Raw genomic sequence first — 6795 nt, 5'->3', positions numbered from 1 at the left:
GCATGTTGATCTATTTGTTGAATATTTCATTCATGTTTTGCATGCACTGTCAATCACTTCTGCTATCACTTAGTGTTGCCATGCATTCACTGACTTTCTTTTAGTTGCCCATCGACGAGTTGGGCCAACCTTGGTCCGGGATCTACCTTCACCAAGGCTACATTGCGTAATCTGGGAAAGGAAGGCTCACCTTCCTCTCCATATTTGCGCATTCCTACCTAGCACTAGCCTCCAGCACTGTTTTGTGCATTTCTGGAGGACAGTCGCTGCTTGGCCCAAGAAATTGCACAAATCTGTCTCTAGGCTAGCAGTCCTTCCCAGTTGGAATTGCGCCTTGCGCAATCCCAACAGTCAACAGCGAGATTGGACTGTGCATTGCGCAGTTCCAGCAGTCAGTTAGTCTCCCAGCAGCCCAAACTGTGCCTTGTGCATTCTTGGCAATCGGTCTCTCAACCTTTCGGCCGAAATTGCGCAACCTTTATGATCATGCACCCAGGTATGTTGCAAGTTAGTTCTCATGTTCATTATGGTTTTTGACTGACAGATTGATTGCCATGTGTGTTGCCATGTCTTCAAGTATCCAAGGTGTTCATCTGCCTCTCAACAGTATAGGTAATATGGTTTCCAGGAGAGCAGAGACGAAGACACTGTTCAAAGCACACTTGGGGATGTAGTCGATCAAGTTTCCATGGGCTTGCCTATCCACGAAGACATCAAGTTGTTTGTAGACAAGGACATAAAAAAATGTTTCGTAGCGAGCAACATCATGAACAACACCTGAAGGCAGCATACAAAATTCAATGAACGCAACGAATGTAGTGAATGCAAGATGAAGGTTGTTGACAACACTCAGGCGGAACAAAGTTGAAAGATCAAATAGATCCATTGATAATGAAAGAAACTTTGGAGACTCAGGCTATGAAGTGATGGCGCGACATGAAGATCGCGTGAAGGCAGAAGATGGAACAAATAAGGAGTTGCATGTGCTGAAGCAGAAACTCAAGAAGAACATGAAGCTGCATAGATAGACGAATGAGTTGCAATAGGAACAAGAACAACAATGGGTGCAACATGAAGTCACAAATCAAACTGCACCCATACAAGTTAAGGATCCATCCCAACAGCTAACACAGAGGAGACATGGTGAGCAATGTTGTTGATCGCATGCAAGGGATTCAAAAACATGCATGTCATTGAGCGCATGCATGCAATCCAACCCATTCGACACACTCACCAAGGCAAAGACACGAAGCAAGTCCCACTGGGGCTAAACACATCTACTTCGGCAAGTTGATGCGCATGACCACCAGCACACACTTGAATATCAACATGGACACTATACATCAGTGTGTTTCCAGTTCAACTGTACCCAAGAAGACCATGTGCATGTTAGCAGACAAGTTGGATGAAGGGGCTGAACCAATGCACCGGTTGCAATAGAGGCAAGAGTTCACTTCAGCAAGATGTCACCATGAGGTGCATGCACACCATCATGGACAACCAAGCTTAGCATCAACTCACCACCTTCACCATCACAAGCATGTCAAAGATTTGGTCTCATCACAGCAGACCGAGTGTTAGTGATGTCTTGCAAGGCTTGCTCAAGCCATGTTGTCTCACATGAGTACATGTGCATTGTAATGTTGAGTCATGTCAAGTGTAAGTCAAGTGTCAATGGTTGGATGTAACAATCATAGAGTAGGTGAAGAGTCATGAGGGTAGTTGAACTGTCAGAAAGGGGAATGTCAAGGGTCACCCCAACCTTTGTTATAAATAATCCCTCATAACTCATTATAAAGGCTTTTGGTCAGCCAAGCTTCTACTAAGACTATCTTCAAGAAGGCTTGGATAGTATTGTAACGCGCCTTGGCTTCTCCACTGCACAGAGCTAGTACATCTCTTTGGAGGAGCAGGCGGATGTGGTTGTAATGTTCCACTATTGGGACTAGTAGGTTTACATGTATGTATTGTATGATTGTGACTTACACTTATTTATATAATAAGAGCCAACACATTTTCATGCATATGTTGCTATTGTAGTTGGACTGCTCTAGTTCATTTAATGATATATGTTGTTTAACTTGCGTACTTGTGTATGAACTGATTCACATGCAATTATATGAATCTTGTTGTTAATGTGTTGCATATGTTGTTAATGTTGTCACCATCCGTGTCGACTGCTCTGCCAGACATCAGATAGACCTTTCACTTGAACCTTTCCATAACAATTGTCACACTCGTCTCAGACTGATCTGTGAGTGTTGTATGTGTTATCTTACCTTGTATGATGTGACTACCGCATCCGAGTGGACTACTCCACCGGAAGTTGTGCATGTCTTTTGTGTTGTGTGTTCCTAGCTGAGTTGGGACTAATCCCTTTCAACTTGGAACTCACCTTCACCTCCTTCCCCCTTCGAAGTGTTGGAACCTCTCATACACCTTCCTTGACTAATTGCCTCAGTCACACCCTTGCTGCTGACAGAGTTATTCTACATGCCTCTGTGCGACACCGCGGTCAAGGAATTATCTTACGACCCACTGCTGGGACTCCTACACCAAATGGTCTGAGGTCTAATTCAGACTTCTTACCGGGGAGATACCCTTGACATGTTGGTGGGTCCAGCACCGTCAACATTTCTGGCGCTAGGAGGGCTTCATGACAAGTGTCCTCTCATCCAGTTTTGAATCTTTGCATATCTTTCATGGAGTCTTGCACTCTTCTTCCCTCGAGGTGTTTTTCGAATCGTGAAGATGTCTCTATCTCGGGGAATCTTTTCAATCTCTTGTCCACTCACACGTATGATGGTGAAGGCGAAGTGGCCTGGCCTGAGCACTTATATAACTTTCTTTTCATGATTTATGAGGAATATGAGTTTTCTGACGAACAGGTTGGTTTGCTTCTTGCATACACACTTCGTGAATCTCCATTTTGTTGGGTGCTCAGCCTACCAGCTGACACCGTGCACTCATTTGAGCACTTTTGTGATCTCATTGAAGACACGTTCTATCATTTTGATCCAGACTATCTTGACCGGAAACTGTTACAACAATGGAGGGCTCCACATGAATCCGTTATTGATTTTTGGCAGCGCTTCCATGACTTGCAGTTTCAAGCTCCGAAGAGCCAGATGAAATTTGCTTATCTTTGGGACCGGTTCAAGTATTGCCTTAATAAATCTACCCATTCCAAGAGGAAGCTGGATATCAAGCCTCACTCAACATTCTTGATTGATGGAACTACACAATCTCATGTCGCATTGCCACTTCATAGCCTGAGTCTCCACTCAGCAGCTCCACCTCTCATTCAACAGCTCGACCACTACCCAGTGATGTTGAGGATCATGCTCACACACTTGTTCATCCTTCACACTCTCCCAACATCACTCCACTCGCTTTTCGCGCAGATTTGGTTGTGAGTCCTTCAAGTTCTCATATGAATTCTTTTCTACGACCTCTGTCTTTGCACTCAGGTGTTCCTCCAGATGATGTTGTCTTGTGTTTGTCCATTCTAGACTCTTCACTTGTTGTGAATGAGGAACAACCCACTAATGGAGTCGATGTTACACAACCAACATGCGCTATCATTCATGAAGAGCAGGAGTGGGAGCTTGATCATCAACACTCGACAAAGGATGATTCCCTTCTATCTGAGTCCCCTCCGTTATTTCCTAACCTCTTTGGTGAACCTGCCATCCATGATTTTGCATGTGTATCTTCATCCACGGATGCACCCATTGTTGATCGCTTGCAGACTCACTGGATGTTAGTCCATCATTCGACAAGGGAGAGGATAAGTTACTCGTTGAAAATTCACTTGATCCTTCATCTGTCTTTTCTGGAAACACAAAGGATGAGTTTGTTCGCTTTTCATATACCCCTCTGTGTGATTCATCCAACCATGAGGATGCTGACCAACATCCTAAATTTTCTGATCTTGTTGTCGTGATCTCTTCACCTCATCATCTGACAACGATGTTGATTCACTCATTGTTAATCCATCTAAGCCACTAGTCTATGAAGATCCATCTATCAACGAAGTCAAAATCCCATGGACTGTCGAGGCACTTCAGCCCGAGCTGATGGTTATGTTAGGCCCTCGCTATCTTGAGGTTGGTTTCGCTTCTGATCAGAAAATTGTTCAAACACTCAAGGCTCCTCATCACTCATCTATATCCACTCAAGATCTATCTCACACATAGATCACACTTCCTCCACTCGAACTGCACAATCCCATTGCTCATGCATTGGAGGAGTCTTACATTGCAAGCACTCGTGCACGACGTAAGTTATCTTTGTTTCTTTCATTTGCTTGCATGTCATGGTCAAGAGTGTGCTTGTGCTTCAAAATTGCACGTCGTGTCACACAACACCATGATAAGTCCAAGGACTGCTCGTCATGCACTTGTACTCACCTATGTCCCATGGGCACTTTGAATCACGAAGTGTGGTTGTCTTCATTTTTATATCTTTCTTTGTTGTTGGTTCACACAACTGGGTTGATCGCGGACCAAGCCTTCACTAACATGGGTCTACCAATGCACTGGTGGATGCATTGGAAGTATCACTTCACGTGATCATGCCCATGCACCGTTAGTGTAGGAGTAGGAGTAGTGTTTGCTTTCAGTTGTTTTCTTTCATGCTTGTTTTCTTATATGTTTTTTTCGCTTGCTTTCTTGTTTGTTTACTTGCTTTTCTTTCGCTTTTTCTTCTACTCTTGCTCTACTTTGTTGTTTGTTAGTTTGCTTGTTTCGTTCGTAGGTTAGTTTCACATGAAGCCATGTATGACTCATGAAATGAGCTACGTAAGGTATAAGAGGGCTTGTACAACTATCAATACTTGGTTATCTATCATCTTGCTTCTGTATCATGAACTTGTTAATTTTAGTCCATGATACGTTGAAGGAAAATACGTGCTGTTCGAAGTGAACCTTGGTGAAAACACAACGCTTGCACGCTAACTAATGTCACCTTCTCTAGTTGATTGTTTTTGGGTTAACCTTTGTCAAATCAGTTAAGTAGAGTAAGGTGAGGAGGAAAACCTTAACAAGCACGTCAGAGATACAATAAGCTACTTCTCTGCTGGAACAAACTCTTCTGCTCTCAATAAGTCGAGATCCCTCTTCCGCCTCTAAAATGAATAAGTGTTATGCATAGTGAAAATGAAAAAAATGAAAAGTCAAAAACTTAAAAATGAAAAATGAATAAGGAAAAAGAAGAGAAAGGCTTCTTGCGCCAGGAGGTGATGCAAGTAACTCTGCCATGTTACTGACCAGGCTCGCTGGTAGCAGAGCCATGCTTGTGTTCCTATGTGACTCCACCGGGGTACTGTCCATGCCTGCTGGCAGTGGAGCAACACCAGAGATTAAACTAAGGCTCTAAAGACTATACTGCTTATGCACCTATATACCCCTCAACCCCAATCGAAACAATTGTGTTGCCTTGGCTTGGAATGTGTGTCAATCGACCAAGAGTCGGGCAAATGCTACACCTTACATCAAGCTAGTGTGAAGCCAAGATGAGCTGAGAGCTGAACAATACTTTTGGAGGTGTTAGACTTGCTTTTCACGATCAAGGTCCATTCAGAGAGCTGGAGTTCTACCAGTGTGTCACCAAGTGTTGTAACAGCTACAACCACCCTCGAAAATTTTGCCTTAGCCCATTTTGGAGCCTCCCTACCAACCTTGCACAACACTTTGTCTTGATTCGTCAAGTTCTCAAGCTTCATGAGTTTTCCTCGCACAAAGGCAACCTGTCAATCACAGTTGATCCATTCCCCTCACAGGCTGCTCACTAGGACTTGGTCTAGCTACAGGCTGAGTAGCTTCCCATTGAAAATTACGTATTCTGGAGGGAAACTAGCCTTACCTCTAGGAATTGCGCAATTCTCTCTGACAGCCTGTTGGGCTATAGGATTGCGCAATCCTACCAGCCAACCCTCCTAGCAGGATTTGCGCAAATTTTCTTAGCAGAAGGATGTTCAGCCCAGGATTTGTGCAAATCTGGGTAGCAACCAGCTTCTCTGCCCATAAATTGTGCAAACCTCCTGGGCAGTTAGCCCAGGTCACAACCAGAAATGTACATTTTTCTCCATCAGTCGAGTAGTCTCTTGCATGTGTAGTTGAGTTGACCGATTCCCTCCAGGACTGAGCAAAACAGACTTGCATGCATGGATTGTTTCTCTGAATGCAACACGCCAAGGCATCCCTTGTTTCAGGGATCTATGTTTAGCAATTGGAGGTTACATGCAAGGAGAAATTTTGAAACCTCACACCAAGTGTTGCTTCCCCTAGATTCGTGGCATGCGCATCACAACCTCGATGTTATCAAAACTCATTAATCGGATGTTAAAGAGCTCATTCCTCACATAAACCTTGCAGCTTTAACATCCCACATCACATCTAGGAGTAGTCAGCACGTTCAGCTCAGCTGTTTTGGGGTAAGCCCGCTTCCCATGCCTTGTGCTACATTTCTGTCGCTTTTTGTGTTTTCGCTTGTGGGTGTTAGGATATTCCGACACATAGGAAATAGTTAAGTACAACTTGGTCCAGTATAGAGTTAGGTATAGAGTTAGGTAAAGTGTGTTTCTTTACCGTTGTACATTTTGTAACTTGCAATCCGACAGTCACGATATGTAGTGATCCGACGGTTCATTCTCTCCTCGGTATTACCGACACTTGATCCGTGGCTTGACACCCGATTGGTCCATGATTTCTATTTAAAGCGCATGGAGGGTCATTTGTAGGGTAATCCGTGCATGAGAGAAGCATATGTAAATTTTCATTCTTTTATTAATAA

Source organism: Pinus tabuliformis, chromosome J, assembly GCF_031772625.1.
Source record: "Pinus tabuliformis cultivar Carrire ecotype Pingquan chromosome J, CPIR1, whole genome shotgun sequence".
Lineage (NCBI taxonomy): Eukaryota > Viridiplantae > Streptophyta > Pinopsida > Pinales > Pinaceae > Pinus > Pinus tabuliformis.
This window is presented reverse-complemented; position numbering follows the sequence as displayed.